This window comes from Bombus pyrosoma, linkage group LG4 (genome assembly GCF_014825855.1).
Source record: "Bombus pyrosoma isolate SC7728 linkage group LG4, ASM1482585v1, whole genome shotgun sequence".
Lineage (NCBI taxonomy): Eukaryota > Metazoa > Arthropoda > Insecta > Hymenoptera > Apidae > Bombus > Bombus pyrosoma.
The window spans coordinates 10,308,845-10,328,993 of NC_057773.1; the positions used below are offsets into that span (position 1 = coordinate 10,308,845).

At 39.6% G+C, this 20,149-nt stretch overlaps 1 protein-coding gene and 1 long non-coding RNA gene across 10 annotated transcripts in view; one reads left to right on the forward strand and one right to left on the reverse strand.

The window, feature by feature from the left end:
- LOC122566456 (glutamate receptor ionotropic, kainate 2) overlaps window positions 1–20,149 on the forward strand; it is a 148,067-nt gene that overhangs the window by 24,644 nt on the left and 103,274 nt on the right. The window lies entirely within an intron of this gene.
- The window catches only part of LOC122566457, an 84,986-nt gene that overhangs the window by 855 nt on the left and 63,982 nt on the right, over window positions 1–20,149 (reverse strand). The gene's annotated exons all lie outside the window — the stretch shown is intronic.

The following is a 20,149-nucleotide window of genomic DNA, read 5'->3' on the forward strand; positions in this document are numbered from 1 at the left end:
CTATAACAGAAATTAATCACGTTCCTATGATGGCGGGTTCGTTAAGAGCGATGAATTATTATAATGGGGACGAATTTACGAGCATTCATAGATGAATTCGGTGGAAATCATTGTTTCAACCCGTGAATGATTCAAAGTTTAAATAGCTTGGCGCCCCAAGTGTTTAAAATTATCATATTATGATTGTGCGTGTCGCGCCGCTCGTGGAAACTGATATCAATCACGGAGAGAAGGGGAGAACGAAGTGATATCGGTTGACGTGTTTCGCTAAAATTTTGCGAAATATATAGCGGACAGACGCAAATTCGCGGCGAAATATTTGCATAAATGTCGTGGAAAATGCGGTGATAAGCGGTGTATTTGACAAAGCACGCCTCTTCGACCGCGTATGTTTATGCATGATCTAATGGCCACGATAAATATTTATTACGGCGGCGGTTATGAGCGTAAATATCCGGGCAAAACTCGTTAAAATATGCATAAACGTATTTACACGCGGAATTAAATGTAAATAAAAAGTAAGGTCCATGCGCGAGTTCCCTCCGGTCGCCAGGGGTGAAAACGTTAAATCATGGTCTCGTTACCGCGTACACGGTCCGAAAGCTTGATCAAGTCGTTTCAGTTTTTGACTATGATTTTCCTTCGAAGAAAATCCAGCATATTTCCCGCAGGAAACTGCTATTTCTCTCTTTTATTGGGCTAGAAGAATAATTGAACGCCTCCATTACGAAATGGAATCTCTGTAACGGTGACTAATTCGGCCAAGTAATTCCACGATGGATTTCGATTTATCTTCACGAGTTATTAACTCGTTCTCGCCGACGAATTCAATCATCAACTTATACCGTGATTTTAAACTATTCTGGTATTCAAATTTTACATTATAATCTAGTCGCAAATAATCTTATCCTTCGATTTAAATTCGTCAACTTGAAACTCTGTATTCGATTACCATCCAGGGAGTGGAAACCACCGTTTTCTAATTATTATTCCATCGGAAGATCAGCAAAGGCTTTCATTTCCTTCTACGAAGTTCCTTGCTTCTCTTTCGAGTCATTATCGATGTTAAATCGGCGCCATTATCGCGAGACGCTGAATGCTGTTTCTATTGACACGATAAACCGACGAAGATCGTTGGTAGACGAGCAGATTTTCGAACTCTCCAAGAATCTTCGACTCTTCGTTGCGAGCTTTTATGTCCCGCGAGAGCAGGGAAAAAGGCAAAACCGTCGCGTTGAATATTTTACTCGGAACCGTGCGGCGTTCGCGGTTAAGGGAATAATAAAACGGCGTGTCGTAAAGGAAAACAGTACTTTAAGAGCGTTTCGAGAAGCAACTCGCGGGAATCCCCGGGGATAATGAAATCTTCGTAGAAAAGACCCTCGACGAAATTTTAGACTGTTTATGCTCGACTGCGTATATTACTATTACCCTTGTGGAAATAGAAGGATTGAATTGGGAAACTGAAATGTCAACTCTGTACGAAAGGTTGGGATCTATCGATGCAATGATTTAAAGAAGCTTGAGTTTGCGACATTTTCTAATAACAAAAGTAAAATACGTCTTTATTTTATGTCTGATTATTCGATTGATTGAGTCGTTTGAAAGCCAGCGCCGATTAGTTTCATAAATTCCAATATAAAGAAAAAATAAAAAGAAAGTTAAGTAGGTCATAATCAGAATTTGGAAATCTTAAAAAGCTTTTCACACGCAAAAGAAAACCCATCTCGCGTACATTTATCTCACGGTTAGAATTTCAAGAAGAAACTTCTCCTACGTATACTCTTCTTTTCAAGAAATATCCTATTGACTCGGAGCAATCGTATTCTCTTTGTATCTCTTGGTTTAACCGTCTCTTCTCGCATTCAAATTCCGCGCGTTTCTCGCTCCCATCCTCAACACCTAAAGTAATTACGCGGAACAAGACCTGGTTGGCGAAAAAGCGATAGATAGCTTTCGAACGAGTCTCCAAGAAAGAAAAAGTATGACGGAAGAACGTGTTTAGGTCTCTTCAAGTCTCGAACGAGAACTGCGGTCGAAGTCAGAAGGAAACGGAGTTTTTTCTCACGCTTAATCGCGACGTCGTAAGAAGTTCATTAATCTTGGTCGCCTTTGAGACGTTCCTTCAACCTTCCGAATTACCTGCTATGGTTTCCTCCCGACTTTTCACCAGTCGTCCAATTTCTGAACTTCATCGTCTTATGGACGTCCCGTAATTACTTTCTCGGGTTCACGTTATGCTAGTTGCGTTCCATAGGAATAGGGGTGCCTGGTCCTATCCATCTTCATTCCAACGACGATTGTCTAAAAAGGACGAAGTTTGCTTCTAATCTAAAACCCTTTCATCTTTTAACGAGTAATTCGTGTTCCATTCGTGTCACGACACTTCAGATTTTAAAGTCATTGTTGAATTACTTGAACCGCTAATTACTCTATACACCCTATATCCTTCTCAATTCCCCATTTTCTTTTTCAAACTCATACACCGTTCTATCCCATTACGACGTACACGAGCTACGAATTTTTAAATTCGTCAAGTTCCATTCAAACGAACGCATTGAGCCTCGTTCAATGAAACCAGCCAAACTTCATTCGTTCATTCGTGTATTACGAAAGGGCACAAAGGAGATCTTTTGACTGGCGTGAAACTACCCTCGGAATTCTCCGGCGTTTTTCTCAATCTCCTCAATTTCAACGCTCTGGTAGAGAAGGATCGCGATTCTCCGCGAGAGGAGAGGAATTACCCGTAGTGAGAAACACGAGGAATTTGTGCTCCGTCTTGATACATGTGCTTAACAAACCGCTTTTAAGAATTCTCATCAGGCGTGCAAATGACGCTTTTTTTCCGGTGCTGCAAAGTAAACGACCAACGCTAACGAAGGCAGCAAAGATTCGCGTCGGTGAATGTGTTTTGAATGCACTTGTACCTGCCTGTGTGTACACCGAAGAGCCTTCTAATTAGTCAGCTGGTTATCTTTAGAGTAACCGTTTCAAACAGCCATTTACTTCGTCCGCTAGCTCGTTGTGTTTCGATTATTTTACTTGTAATTCGTGAGTCTTATCGATTCCAATGACGATAAGACTTTAATCGTGTAAGTGCTGCCTCTTTCTCCGAATCTTTTCGTACTTTGTAAGAAGTTCTTTTATACAGTAAGCTGTAACTAAAAGAAATCTATGTTACGAGGCTGTCAGAACGACTGTTTATAACAATATCGATTTATCCGATTGCATATACAATTGATTGCGAGCAGAGATAACGGGAGTTGGATGAATTTAGTTTTGACGCAAAATAAGGAAGTAGTTGGGAAAAACGAAGAGATATAGGGTGTATAGATAGACGAAGAAAAGCATTAGACTCGTGTTGCCTCGTTTCAGAAGATACGGTTAATGAGATATTTAATAACAAAGTTTCGTCATTTCCGTTGAACGATCCATCGTAGATACTGTGGCGCCAATTTAGGAACAGATATTTCGTATATATGGAAGAGGGGTAAATCCGAAGATGCTGTGATTCAGAGAAAGAATATTCTCATCTGTGTATTATACACCTGCTTAATCCTTTCTTACGCTTGAACTGCAGAAAATGCATTTGATCGATGCAGAAAGTTTCACACGAGTAAGAGCACTTACAAAATCTGTCCTTGACAGCCAAAGGCAACTATGGAGCCAGAATATGAAAGAAAGTTCGTGCAAAAATCCGACGAACTCTGTCCTGCGGTAAGCAGAATAGTGAAGGAGTTGGGTTTCGTGTCTAAGAGTTTAACGATCGTGGAAGAAGCCGTTCGAAGGTCGATAGAGTGATCTGGAAGCCAGTTCAAGTTATTTTGGGCGCAGGTAAGAGGTCCTCTCGGAGCTACCAGCTTCGACAGAAGCCGATAAAACCCACTCCGATTCTCTGGCAAATTCGATTTTCTCCCTTTGTTGACGATTTTTAATTCCTCGAGGATTTAACACGCGCAAAATTTATCTCTTTTTCTTCTTATGTAAGCAAACAGCTTTATCGAATAGGGAAAGTTAAATTTATTACAAAGGCGGATCCAAGTTTCTATTACTCCCTGGTCGTTTGGTTCGCGAGCGAACTCCATTCGGACGCCTCGAAAATCCAATCAATCTTTTCCTTACGAGGAGCGAAGTTAACCGAAAAGTTTCACTGTTCGCGATTCAGAACAAAATGTAGGACGTTCGATCGTTCGCGGTGGGATGAGACTGGGGGAGGATTGCATTCTTCTTTGAACGGATTATAGCGGAAAGAATTCTCGCCTGGAACTCGGAAAATCGCCGATAGAGATAAAGAGAGCGAACGAAGGAGACGAGACGACCTCTTAAGTCCTAAATGCGTCGTGGTATTTGGCGGTGAACGCGCGCGCCAAGATATCGCAAGGGATCACGGTCATTTAGATAAAGACGGAGCTTTATTAAATTTACACCCTCGATTGTGGCGAGGGGCGAAAATTGCCGGGGGGAGGGAGAAGGGATTCGGAGCAGGACAATATTATCGAGGAACTTGCAAGAAACCGTGTTCCAACAGGCTCAATATCAAACGTGAGGAAATTTACGAGGGTGCAGAGTGTCTGAAAACTCATTCAACCGTTTCTTCCATTCTTTTCTGATTATTTTTTAATCGATCTTGATCTATTGTTACATCAATCAAATATTGTTGCGGCCACAGGATCTTTTTATACCGTCGGAATTCCTATTTTCCTATTTTGTATAAACATTGTTAGAGAGATAGAAACTTGGATATTTGACGGATCAAACTTGAAACTTGGACTTTATTTTTGCGTATGATGTACGTTCTGTGTACGCAAATCTCTCGCAAATATTCTCGGTCTAATAATAATCTAATAATAATGCATAACACAAGAAATTTGTGGTGTCATGGTTGGAAGCTTACCTAACTCTCCTTCGTGCTGCGACTCTTCGTGCTGTGAAATCCCCAATTCCAAAGGGTTAATTCCCCAATTAGTAAAAACCTAGACACCTAATAATCAATTGGTAAAGTGAAGCATTAAACGAATATGCGCGTTTAAGCTGCCTGAACGATTTGGATTCGAGACAAGAGGAGAGAAATGAACATTGCGGAAGATATTATGGCTGGGTAAGATCAACGGTATTAAGGATAAACGGCGATGATATTGCAAAAGTGTCGGCCAACGAGAGTTGTTTTAGTTAATGCAGTGGCGTTTTAATAGGGGAAGCTGGCAGAGTGGTCGGCGGAATTTGTACAATTGCACGCATTAAGGGATATTTACGTTACGAGCGCAAACATGATCACGATGAATGGCAAACAACAGAGTATTTATTACGGCAATAAAGATACCATATTCTCGCGATAGGGGAGCCGCGAGGACACGCTAATATCTTTTCCGCTCAAAGCAGGGCAGTTTGAGTTGCAGATTTGCTTGGTGCCAAGTGAATTTACAGTGGCCATTCGGACGAAAGAACAGCCGAAAACCGGAGGGACAACTCGATTTTTCGAGTCTCACTTCAGATTTATCGGATCCTCGTTCGAATTCGAGAGTTTATTCAGCGTGAAACGTTGGAATGGAATCGCGAGCGTTTATGCTTTCGCAGCATCGATTTTCAATACACATTTAACTCAATAGTTGGAAAATTTTTCCACTTCTTCAACAGAAATAACTGTTACACGATGCTTTTACAAGGTTGATCAGGATTCTTCTCTTCAGCATGACTCTCTCGTTATTGTTCTTTGAAAGGAAAGAAGCCGACCGTTTTAATTGAAACTTTTATTAACTGTTCTTCCAGATATATTATTCATTGTTATTTATCTGACAATTGTTCATTATTTATTCCATTACTATCGATTCTTTCACTTTTTCATTAAAATATCCCTTCAGCTTCCTTACAGCCTAATTCTCAGTATTGAATATTCTTCCTGTCAGTTTCTCTATACATTCTGAATCGCTGCTTTCATTAGTTTCACAAAAAAAGTTGCGACTGGGTTGTATCTATCGAGACACACTAACCAAATGCTGCAATTCCTTACAAATCCATAAAAATCATTGCGACTTACCGTTGTTGCTATTTCTCTGGAATCTTTCTATACGCATCGACGAAAGATCATGAAACCCGGTGAAATTTACAAGAAGCCGATAATGAACGTGCGAGTTAATGACGCCCTTATCTGGTGGTGGCGTCGCGTACAAGTGGCTTCATAATTCACGCCTTATCGCCAGCACTGAACGCGCGGCCTTTTCGCACGGCCGATTTTCCCCAATCCCCTGTAGGCTCGTAAAATTGTTTCAACCTCTCTTATAAACTGTATAATCGTTCTAGAAAGAAAGTTGCACGCATTCGAGAAAAATTGAAAACGCCCGAAACGCCGACGAGCTCGCGCACAATGCAAACATTCGACGCGTTTCATGATCCGTACATCTTGCCTCTTCGTGTTTTCCGTAGATCGGAAACGCGAGTAATCCTCCACTGCGAGAGGATCGAGATTTATCGTGAAAAAAAAAAAAAAATAGAATTTCCTTGTGGAATGCTTTTAACGGGACGAAGATTAGCGAGAATCGATACGTGTTGCTCGTAGAAGAGGATGAAAGCGCCTCGATGACGATGCATCTGAAGCTTCTTTGTTCTTCGACTTTTACAGGGATATGGAAACATTAAAAATATTTCTCTACGATGCTGTAAAATCGTGGCTTCGTGCAGTATGTACTAGCGCAGTTTTAATTTTAATGTTGTCGAGTTAAAAGTGTTTGCCATTTACAGAGGAAATTCTAACAAAGGAATAAAAATTTTTATTCCTACATCTGAAAATTGTACTCTGACAGAAGCATAGATATACGAGGACGTTATTACAAGCGTTTCTCAAGTGAAGAAAATGCGCAACGTTTTGCGCGAGCCATTGTTAAGTAGTAACAGTCAACAGTAAAGCGTCGAAGCCCTATATCCAAGTAGAAACGACCAGAATATAAAAGGCAGACGTATAACCGATGTAACTAACGAAACATAGTCAAACTTCAGTGCATAAAAATTCGTAAAATAGCTCCAACTGATTTGCATTTGAGAAAGCAGGACCGACTAGCAATGGAAAGGGAATGAACTAATCCTCGCCGAAAGGACGACGAAAACATTACGTACGAACGAAATTGCGAATTTGCATAAGTTTCGCCTCGGCCTTTTCGTGTTTCGTTTTTCAGCAGTGCTTTGGCTGTTCCATCAGCTAGTCGATGGTAAAAGAAAGGAAAAACGAAGAAGCTTATATCTGCCTTTCTGGTGATTTTATTCCACGGAAATAGCTGGCAACTAATGGACTTCCGTGGTTCTCGTTCTGAGACCATCTCGTCCAATTGTTCCATCGGTTCTTTGCTTCTCATAACTTCAATGAAGTTGCCGTACTCGCCAATAAGTAATTCGAGGAAGGGACAGAATCTGAAATCTTAGGAAATCTTCATCGGTCGCGAGTAAGCGTTGGCATTCAATGCAGACCAATCTTGCCTGTTGTGTACAAGTTTTCTGGCTGAGTTTTATCTTAATATTCCGGACGCGGCAAGTTCAGATAGTCCTCCGCGAAACTAACTTTTCACGGTTAGTCTGGAATTTAAATTTCACGAATATAAAGCCGGTGTATTTAAATATTTTTTAATACCAGCCTCAGCTTATTGACGGTGATAAAAGCATACATTGGCGTATTAATAAAACAAAAAAAAAAAAAATACCGGCGTTCCCATCTGTGAGCTATTAATCAATTTTGTTCGTGACGCGGGAAAAATAATTTCGCCTTAATCTCAAAATGTTCTTTTGCGTATGAAAATATCACGTTTCTTTTTCGCATTGCGAATTGAATACTTGTCAAATTTGAATTGGGAACCGTATTGCACGCGTGCATAAAAGGATAAAACGATGCCTCGTCGCGTAATTAAACTGCGCAAACAGCGTCGCGACTCGAAAATTAATCGGACGACAAACCGAATGAGAGAAATTCTGCTACAATATTTCCTGAATCAATACATAATTGTTTTTCCAAATATTTTGTTCTTTCTTCATCGTTCCTCTTGTCCGAAAACCTGCAACACTGAACAAGGGGGAACAAATTATTTCTTCATTCAAGTCACACACATCACTGTGAACAAAAAGGGAGAGAAAAAGAAAGAAAAAAAAGAAGAAGAAAGGGGGGAAAAATGAAAAAGGAAACGAAAAAAATGAGAAAAAGATGAAAAAAGAGGAAAATGAGACAAGGTATGGCACTGAATATTTCAGGGTTGTTAAAATGGCTATTCCGTCTCACGCACACGACGAAGGAGAGTACGGATTCTTACATTTGGCAGTGTTCCATTACCGAGTGTCGGCGAGATGAAAAGGCTGCTAGAGAACAGCACTGGTGACAAAAAGTGCCCTGTCTGACTGTCCTTTTGTGAGAGAGAAGATCCTGCACGGCCTTTCAACCTGACACACTCTGCCTGAAATCTGACTGGAAGGAGTTAAACCTGCAATTAATTATGCACGAACGCTGAATCGGGCCATCTTATGTCTCCGAATTCGAATCGATGATTACTCGGTTCGTTAGGCTGTCCTTGATTCCCTCGTTTGATTATCGAGTTTATCGGGGATAAAACTAGACAGAGTTTCATTCGGAGAAAATGAGAATCACGGGGTAATGGTAAAAGGTTTTTTGTAAAATCCGTTACTTTCACATTCGCCAGTGAAATGCGAACTGTTGGTGTACAGAGTCTGCGTGGATTTTTCGCCCGATTTTCTGTGAAATACTGTTATTCGGGTATTTAACTAATACATTTAAGCACCAGATTATATATTCGCAAGTAAGAGTCCTAATTTTTAATGTTCTGGTCTGTTGTCGTTTTAGTTCCATCTTTTGTTTATTATTACAAAAGATTATGCTACGAAGATATTAAGACATAAATGTATTTTTTGCACAGACCAAGTACATGATATAAACGAAATAATTATTAAACGTAAATTAAAAGACAACAAGACATGTATTCAACTTTACACTTGTTTCAATTCGAGACTCTGTTCGTTATTACAATGAATGAATTTTTCTTTTTCTGTAAACGAGATACACGACGTAATCGCAGCTATTACTAAATATAAATGACAAAACAACGAAACTGTCTGAGCTCGGTGGCTTGTAAACTTTCCAGCCGACAAGAAATTAAATGTAAATCGTCGGACGAAGCGTTGTCGACCGGGATAATTCGAGCCACGATAAAACTCGACCTGCTCGATTTAATTAACAATTTAGTGGCCGCTAGATAGAGGCAGATGCCAGAGGGCTGACGCAAATGAATTTTCATAGAACACTTGCCTCGCAGGATTTACAATCGGTTTGATTAAACTCGGCCGCTAATCCATTCGACCTGGTCGCACATCGCTGAAGGAAAGTTATTTGCCAACAATCCTCCGACAGTTTCTCAAGCCTTCGATTTAATTTCACCGACCAGTCCAGTGCCAGGGAATCTCTGCATTCTGACCACATGAAATTATACGTCACAGAAACGCAATTGATCGATCGTAACGATTTTTACGCCGTAAAATTGGCAGTGCTCGCTGGTAAAGTGGTTTCGGTCTGTTTCCCCGCCTTTTTCTCTTTCAACCCCTCTTTACAATTGTTCCGATTGCTTTGTTTCGCTGAGTTGTTCTCTTTCTGCCCGTTCAATGGACTTTTCTCTTTGTCCCGTTTCACTTCTCCGAAAGTGTACGTTGAGAAACTTTCAACTAAAAAATACTTTTACACGTGTATCGCTCTTTCTTTTTCCTTTCGTCTTTGCAGCATTATTTGGTGAAATATTTCGACGGGAATGCCAATTTTGTTCTACAATAGCGTTAATGATGTTATTCAATACAGTTATGAAATGGGAGCTAGTTGCTTGAAACAATTAATTAAACTGTGTTACAGAAACTTGTGACACTCTATATTAAACGGGAGGGGAAGCTGGAAATTATTGGAGAATCAGGGTCGATCAATGGTTTAAGCGTCATTCGATATTCCGTGGATGAATTTTCGAGGATAGATAACGTAAATCGGATCACGAAAATCCCTGTCTCACAGGTCACGATGGCGAATTAACGCGAGATCCTAGGAGAGATTGTTCGTGATCAATGGTTTGATCGGCGACGGTTTCTTTCGCCAACTACACACAATTCGTATTGTACATTCTGTCGCGCACAATATTTCCACTCTAACATCGCAATTGTAAAGAGGATAAAAGTTTTTATCTGTTACGAATGAAATAAACTTCTCGTTCTTTGTTCGTTAAATTTTCGACTCAACTCGATTATTAATTAATAGGCTCAATGTGATCATGACAGTAGTGTCTCATTACAGAACTAATTTCAAACTGTTTTACATAACATATATAACAGATACAAGAAGTTTCCCATAGCAAATGTTCAAATTACTATCGTGAGCCGGTGTATCTGATTCATATTATTATAATACGCCAGAGATCTCACAAACCTATTTTCGACAAATCCTATCATTGATCTCACGGGTTTCACGGAAAGTCAATCACCACGTAGACGCGAAGTCATGAAACTAAATGTAGAGTCCCCAGAGAGACGTCTCCTGGAGCGGTGTTCCATGTCCTTGGGAATATACTCACCAGCGGCATAATCTACGGTTAAATCTACGGTATAACCTGGATTGTTCGACTAAATCAATCTTGATTAATCCCCATGGCTATCCCGCTGGGTCATTAAAACGTTCTGAAAGGCGCAACGATGTTTAATGATCGCCTGTTAAAGGGATTTTCGTTCACCACCGGTCATAATGAAAGGACATTAATGGGTCCGTGGGTGAATGCGCCAGATATTTCATTTGCATACGACGAAGGACTGTGGAAGGTAGTCGTAAAGACCGGGCTCACTGCCGTCAGCTTAAGACTGCGCAGTTAGAAGATTCAAGTAGTAGCGGATGACACTAGTCAGGCAGCAGTACCGCTGTATTTCGGCGGATGTTTCGAATAGTTCTTTGGATGATTAAACTTGAAACGTACCGTTCTTAGTCACTTAATAATTTAAGAATGAATTCTGCACAACTGAATAAGTTGAAACATCTTACGTAGCATATATTGCATTCATTTTGCTATCTACTCTGACTCATTTTCGATTCAATTGTCTTTGTATCATTGTAACATTTCTCATGTTACGAGGATAATATTAATAATTTGTTACATTGTTTCAATTTTATATTGCAGTTTTTCTTCAAACACTGTGAATGAATTGAAACATGATTATTCTAACGCCTCTTATGTTGCATGATAGCGTAATTAACGGTAATTAATTATCGGTTAATTGGGCTCTACAAAAGCCAAGCGTTGAATTTTCTTCGTAAGTTCATTATCCAAATTAATCGTTTGCCTCTCGAAAGGATACATCCCCATCTTCATCCTAAATTATTTAATCTCAAAAGAACATTAATGTGTCTCTCCGCTGACAGTTTCACGATGATCACGTTCCGCTTTAACACGGCTCAAGGAAAAATCACGAGTCGCCGAATAACAAAGCGGCACTTTGTTGCATTAAAAATAAAGCCGGCGGTGGCTCTGTAGCGAGCGAGGCTATTTTTCCCCTCGGCCGGATTATGTAAATAATGCATAAGTCAGAGCGCAGGGGTGAGGCGTGCGACACACGAAGAATCCACTTCGCTGTTGTAATTCAGCCCGTAATTAAAACGCATAACCTTATCTAACTGCGTGTAACGCGCGAACCGGAGACAACTCGAAATTACGAGAGGGTCCGTGACATATGAAAATTAGCCAACGTGCCACGGAAAAGGTGCTGGTGTCGTTCGTCGAAACGTTCGTCGAAATTCTCACCCCTCGCGAACTTTGTCGCCCAAGAACCGGGAAGCCAACCAAACCTCATTAAGCTGCAGAAACACCGGTTTATTAACTTTAATTAGAAACGTTAATCGACTACTGGTGCCGGTTCTTAAACTCCCTAAAATGTGACCAAAGGGACGAGAACATCAAAGCCTGGGTCGAAACGAATTAACATAAATCAACGGTTCGTTTCCCCTTTTTGTTTCATCGGTGGTTAGTCTCCGATACTTCTCAAAGTTAATTAAACGTTGAGATACGTTTGGTGAACGATTCGCTGATAAAAACTGGTTAAAAACATACGAATCCAGATGATTCCCTTGATAAAATACATTCCTGGTTAGTGTCGGAATACCTATATAGATATTAATATATTAAGTATCAATATACTTAGTATGAATTGGATATCTTATCGATCTTTCATTGTTTTTACTTTATCACGTTATTATAAGCCTGTCGTTTTATTAGCATCATTAGTCACGTATTTCAATTTTTAGTTGCTCTTCATCGAGATTTATTTATATTTTTCCCGGTTTAATTATTCATTTCCTGTGTTTATATTGTGAAATTTCTGTGTGCCAGAAAATTGATTATCCCGCTTCGGCCGAGCACTCGAGGTTCCTCATAAATTAATTACTAATCGTTCAAACGAAAGTTGAGTTCGGCCATGTGACAAATGCAGTTATCACAGGCGCGAAGTTGTTCTGAAACGAACGGCGAGATAATGCGCGTCGATACGCGAGATGAACGTGCTCGTTCACTCTCGAGGAGGCGAAAACTACAACTAAGCTCGACGCGTAAATCATGATTCTCGTTAGCCCGATTTGAGCCGATTACTGCTCAACGGAGAGAGAAAGATTTCACGACAACGGTGTTATAATCCGAATTGGATTAAAACACATAGGGTGTGCCATTTTATCTCAGATCTATAGATAAAACTGTTTAATTGTACACCGCAGAATCGTTTTAATTGTAAAGCTTTCTTCGCTTCTTATCCGATGAAGATATACAGGGTGGTCCACGCAGCTTTTCCATTTTATAACTCTGTTACCAGTACAGTTACAGAAAAATGCCAAAGGAGAAAGGTGAGTGGTTCAAGCAGTACTACATCCGTAGAACTATATTTTTTTTAGAAGTGCAATGGTGCAATCAACAATTTCATTATTTTTTTAAATGGTAATGCGTGCTTTTTTACATAGATATATTCCTTTCGTCATTCTACGAAAGAGAATATTAAAGTAACACGGTCGACGACTGTTTCATTTAAAAGATATTTTATCTTTAATTTTGTAGAATATCATATGAAAAGGAAGGAAAGGCCTGACAGTGACGCAATACTCTTACATTTGTGTTTTCATTGTCTCAAGTGCGATAAATTTAATGTTAATAAATTTCACATTAAAAATAATATTACAAGCGTTGATTGTACACGCACCATTACACTTCTAAACTAAACATGGTCCTACGAATGTAATATTCTTTGGATCATTCATCTTTCTCCCTTGACATCTTTCTGTAACTGCACTGCTAATGGAATTATAAAGTGAAACAGTTGCGTGGACCATTCTGTACATAATATTTCAGATATTTCTACGTATGCAAAATGATTTTAGTCGCAAATAATCTTCTTCGCCTTATTTCATTTAGTGTTTATCTTAGAGCTAAAGAAGTAGAGTATGATTTTATACTTATACCTTTCATTTAGCAGTATTTCTATCTACGACATGTAGTTTACGATAGAACTCCACTTATCCATACTTTGTTATTGAGTCAGTTAATGGGCTTAACAACTCTGTTTCAGGTATACGAACGATAGTTAAATTTCCAATATCCGAACAGCTACGATTGTTCGGTGCTACAGTTGTACGAATCTGTATGAAAATGTATCTTTATAATGGATTTATAATATGTACGTTAATTCGTGTTCAGAATAAATTGCATGTATGTCGGAGTACAATTAATGAAATTTCCATACTTAGTATCGAAACCAATTACGATTAATCGGAAGAGATAGAGAGAATTGTATTCATTTATCACCAAAACATTTCTACAAGATAAAAATCTGATCTGGCCTCGATCAAGTTTTTCCACGTCTCCTTTTCGCAACACAAAGAACAGAATTAATTTAACAACTCTGAAAAATTTACGCTATAAATTTTTAAATAATCTCTCTTGTGATCTGGAAGCCTTAACAAAAAGGAAAGGAAAGAAAGTTACGATCGCTTTCGAATATAAAGAAATATTTCGTAGCACGCAAAGACAAAGCGCTGCAAGAACGTATTAGCCAGGAATACGCAGACAATTAAACGGCAGGCCGCTTAACGCGACCAAGAACGCATGACGTGAAATAACGTACGTGCTGCCTAAGGACAGTGCTTTCCAACTTGCCGGGTATCCGTCGTTCCAACGCGAATAGCCGGCCGTGTAATAACTGCTTGTATTACGTATTAATGCCAGGTCCCACGCTTTCCTCGTTTCCAACCTCGATCTCGTGACGCAATCGGTGAAAGTATATAATAAGCGAACGAGCATAATCGATTAGTCAGGGTCCGAGTGTTGTTTCCTCAACTGCGTGTTGCGTCGACTATTCGTCTGTTTCGCGACGCTTTTCATTCCGCTACCAGAACGAAACCACACAGCTACAGCTTGTCGTCGAATTACAAGCAGGAAAATCGGACGTGACGATGATTACAAAGCCGTCGCGACACAGCAACGCATCTTTCCGTTGACGAGAGGAGACAGACTCGTTCCTCTGTTCTTTCAGTCGTGTAATTACTGCCATTTCCAGCCGTTCATTCGTTCTGACGTGCCCCCTAATTTGATTGACCGAATCTTCTACTTCTCTAACGAAATTTCCTATTTTTGTCGCTGAATCCAGTTGCGCTGTTTCCTTCGGACAGCACGAGAAAACTGTTCGCGTCAGAGAAAACTCTTCCGGATGTAACGCGAGATCTATCAGAAAGAGAAATTATAAACTATTATTCTGCGAAAGAAAGAAGTACGAAATGGAATTAACGGTTGATTACTTGGTAATTTTATAGACTAAATAATATGAATTACTCTTCCATTAGTATTTCTATAGTTTCTTTACTCAGTTACCAAGACTTTCTTTTTACTTAGTTTCTCTTCGGATTAAAAATTTTACCACCAATCTTCCGCCGCTTTTAATCAACTTATTCTATTTTTCCATTTAATTAATACGATCAAGTTTAATCCTTCGTTACCTTAAATCAATCATACCTCGATACTAGCAGCAAATTATAGCACTCCATAATTTGCAAGTAACTCTCTGAATCTCCAAACTGAACAGCCAACATTGTACGCAACATCGCAACAAATACTGCAAGTAAATCGCCAGCTCGAACAAAGTGTGCTGACTTGTCGAATTGCACCCGTCGGTCGGCAATTCTGCCTTCGTTTTCTATTTAACCAGACAATCCGTGAGAGGCTGAGTTTACGAACAGCGCAGCTGCTTCTTATCGGTGTGTAATTATTGTTGTCCGAGACACTGATGTATTACGGTGGTCAGCAGCCACGTGTTTTCCGCACGGGCCTCGGTATTTCTTGCAGTTTCCGCAAACGTATGTTTTCGTGGAAGGTTTACTTTTTCCCTCGGTGACCCGTTAGTGTGGAAAAATCGCTCGTTTCCATCTTTCTCGTCACACTGTTGCGCAATTTACTTTTTGACGGAAGACGTTCTCGCGAGAACACCAGGAAACCAAGCGTTCTGTACTCATTAAGAACCACCTGGTTTCTTGCATTTCTCTCCTCTTTATTCCCGAGGGAATACAGTTTAACATTATAGCTTCCTATTTCGTCCTTCGTGATTTCTACGTAGAAGCAGAAATTACAGAATTCCGGGAATTCTAGAAATTCTATAATTACAGAGAATCGCTCGAACGATCGATATTTCTCGATTGCAAAATTATTAGAAAGTTAGTGAAGACTTGGAGCGAAACGAATGTCGTTGATTATTCCTGAATGTATACAATTTTTCTTGTTGTTATTTGTTTATTAATAGACATAATTTAATTGATATTAAAGACGAACAAGTACTGTCTTTTCTTCCCATACTTTACTTTACTTTACTTTAACCTTCCATTAATTTAAACAAATATGACTTCTACAATCCATTACAATCAAATATTATATTTTATACATTACATATTTTGCATATATTTTATGTATTGATTACATCCTAAATGATGGTATAAGATCTATGTTTCCACTGAACATATATTTTATGTTTAAACGCAACTAATCTGTTATATAATATTACACAACTGACAAAACCTTTGAACAACCCGCTTTCAGCTGTTATACTCCAAATTAATTCAAACTTCGATAAACTGAAGTCCTTGTACCAAAATGCTTTGCAATAATTTAATCGTTTCAATCGTTTCAATCGATAAAATTCTCCGTGAAAAGCCGGTAAAAAGTTCTTGCAAACGACGTCGCTCCGTTAATCTGAAAAGTCGGCGAAAATTTAACGGCACTGGATTAAATGAGTGTGTTTAATTAAGAGGTTCCGAGAGCGAATAATGGCTGAATCATTGAATCAATGCGCAGTAGTAACGTCGAACGAGCTTCTAAGCCCGACATCGTTCTAATCACGCGTCATTATTTATGAAAATAATATCTCGGTTAATGGCCTAAGTACATACATGCTTATCGCGGCACGTCTATATTTCACGGTTAATGCGCTGTGACTGCGGTCGAATCAGTAGATTGCAGCCAGCTGACGCCTGCAACACGACCTATTACCTCTACGAATCAATTGCCTCGCGTTCTTCGATAACCATCCAATGGAACGAGCCCATCGTGGTCTATCGGGGTGGTTCAGTTTCGATTTACTGCGAACTTTGTCTCCTACACCGGTCATGTAATGTCCAGTATTCTTCTTTCTTTCAATCTGTATATGAAACTTTCTCTAAAACGTAGATATTTTTGCTTTTCATTTGAGGGAATTTCCATTAAAATTCATATTTGGAATATTCATGTAGGAATTATGAATGTCCATTTAAAAGAACGCCTCGATCAAATATTTTAATTCAAGTCCCGAAATTTGTATTCGAGATACAAGGATTATTGCTTTCTCTCAGAGAATGTATTAATCAATACTTGGAATTTTTATTTAAGACACAGGGATTATCGACCCTCTTCCGAGACCATTTCGATTAAGTTTAATGCCCTGTATATCGAAACTAATGAGAACGTCTATCGATCCCTCGGTAATATTCTGTTAAACCTGTCAAACCATCGTCAACGCCGATGCTGTTAAATTCACGAACTTGCAAAGAGATCGTTTAAACTGACGAAGAAACGCGTATTATCTTCTTCGTACATCTCCCAGCCAGCTTGAAATTGAAACGGGGGAAACTTAAATCTAACTACTCGGAAAATTAGGTTAACAGGGATTGAGCTCTGTTAGAGATCTATTCGGAAATACGTGTTCGTTGATCAACGCTAGTTCACCACTTCACTCTCTGCGGCCAGTAATAGGAATTAGAGCGTGTTCCGAGGTACGTCCACTAAATAATAAATAGGAAAGTTGGTCATAGGGAAGATCGAAGTATTGCAGAAGCCATGGGCTACTATTTATTCGCTAGTCTGCGGCGACTGCACACCTGTGGCAGCGGAAGTACATCAGCGAGCACGGATTTCGGTCGCACAGAGTTCCAGGAATGCCACTGGCGGATTAACTCTCGCGAACGAAATCGATTTTTCAGGTACCACAATTCCCTGTCCACAAGAAAATCTCTTAGAAATTTAAATTTAAAAACTTTTTAAAATTCCAGGTGACAAGTCGTGGGATTTTTATTTTGGACATTATTCAGTTACGGAATGTAGCTTTTAATTGCGAACCAGTGGTTTCTACGAGAAATCTGAATTTCTATTCCATTTTCCATTTTTTTACAATCTACCGGCGGATTTTAGTACTTTTAATTATGAAAAACTTTAATAAATTACATCATGATATCATTAAATGAAATGGATATATGAGAATAAGTAATCTGAAAGATTAAACGTCGACAATTTTATGATAGAAGCTATAAGGAGAACGATCGTGTTAGATTTTTTCGTTTTAAAATACACCGGTGACGTTAAATCTCACGCAGGAATGAAAGGGAAGGCAAAACTTGCTGAAAAGTCGTCGACAGTCTAAAACAAATGGTAAAAATTGACCTTGGCTTTATTTAAGGACCTACTCCTAGGAGAGTTCCTCCAGAGACAGATCTTTAATTTACTACCTTTTTACGATCCTGGACTTAACCTTCATCTCCTCTAACTTTATCTCCCAGTGGTCTACCTCGATAAATTCTATCATGTCAAAGATCAGTTAAAGATAATGTCGCTTTCTAAAACAATCTTTTAAATTCTCCTTCAATAAGAATGCAGCTTTAATCTCGCAACCCAGCCAGCCCGCCTTCTATTGTTCGATTTGTTTTTTTATTTTTAATTTTTAAGGAATAAAAGTTCACGGGTCGCAACAAAGGAAAGAATAAGACGCGTCTCAGCGTGAAACCAAGTTTCTTGAGGTGAAAACTAAAGAGTTGAGACGTTTTAAGTTGCTCAGAGAAGGTGCACAAAGGAAGAGCGGTTCCAGATGTCGTTCACACACGAAGAAACTCTGCTCCTTCGAGCTGAGGCACTCGAACCTATTCGTCGTTTGGTCTTCCTTGGTGATGAGCGATTGGAGAACCACGTGAAAGAGCTTTTGTGCAATTGTCGCGTGAATCCAGGCTAGAAACGGCGTTCAATCGGGCCAATCGAATTATCGCGGACACGGCTGGTTTCTACAATTAGTCCAACGCAGCGTGTAACGCAGTTTCGATTCGTTTGACAGGATCGATGATCGTCTCGGCTGCTTCTGATAAATTCAACTCGTCGACGGGAATTCATCGATCCGCCTGGAAATAGTACAATGGACGTTCGTTGGCTGGATGCGGGTGGATTTGGTTAGAAGCGTCTGTGAAAAATGCCGTGTCATCGTGGAAACGATAATAAATCGACTTTTCTGGAAAGTCTTTAACGTCTTTGATCTTCTATCATAGGTCTATTCGAATCATCTTCTCGTCACTGATATTTCTTCTGGCTGAACCTAAAGTACGTGATATTTTCTTATTCTTTCGTTATCGCGTTCAAGGTTATTAGCATTTCGCAATATACAACAAGTTTAATTATTTTGAGCGTTAGATTCTTAAATTGATCTTTTCTATATATGTCGAAAATTACAATTGTAAATTAACTATCGAAACGCATTCTAATGCTGATTGAATTTTGTCGAAAATGATTGAGCTACCTGTAAACCTGAATGTCTGAGAAATTTAAACAATCATATGCGCGGAATCGTCCGTTAGGGGGGCGGATACAGATTTCATTATCTCGATTCGGTCGTTATTTTATCGAACTGTTGAGAAGTTGACCGAAGACCGGCGTCTTTTGGGGACCGATTCAATTGATGGAACGCTGCCACGTAGGAACGGCAGTTTCTACTCGGTCGCAAATTTCATTAGATTCGGCGAAATCGATAAGGCAAATCCCTCGGGGTATCGAGGACCTTATTGCGAGTGGCCGTGTCACGAACCTTTATGGAGTTCTCGAGTACTTTCCGCTTTTCGGATAGAATATCAAGCAACGTCTTATTCTGCTGCTCCTACATTCCAATATTTCTCGAATCGGTGCTCTCCTAAGTTACGAAATTAGACATCTCGATCGTAAATCGATATCACAGGAAAGTGGGCTACTACGAGGCCGCATGGAGTTCCTATTAAAACCAGGCCTATATACGTCAAATAAAATGAAAATACTTCAAACAAGATATAGGAGCAATATTAAACTTTATTGGATTATCCCAATAAATGCATATATGAGACTATCGCACAGAAAAATATCAAAGATCAAACTTGTTGACAAATTAATGAGCAGTACTAATGTATCTGACTTCTTTCTTTCTGATGTATGTCGACTAATGTGTAGCGGCACTAGGCCGTAGAGAACAACTCTCATTCCAACAGTCTCGTCGGTACATAGTACAACATCCCTGGAAGACTGTTTATGAAAGGACGACGAAACATATACGAGGCCGCGATAAAGCGTAAGTGCCGACAGGCCTAATGGACCATAGATATCCCTTTGGTCCTTCCGTCAAATACTCGGAAGAAGACGTACGTGACCACGATCGTGGACGCTTACGAACACGTGCGTAGAGGGAATATCGAAAGATGACAAAAGGGAAGAAAGCGGATTAACAGTTCAGTTGTCAGTGAGCAATTGTCGCTAAGCAATTGTCAGTAAACAGTCGATAGCACGAGTCGCGAGTTGAGAGTTGTAAAGAAGCT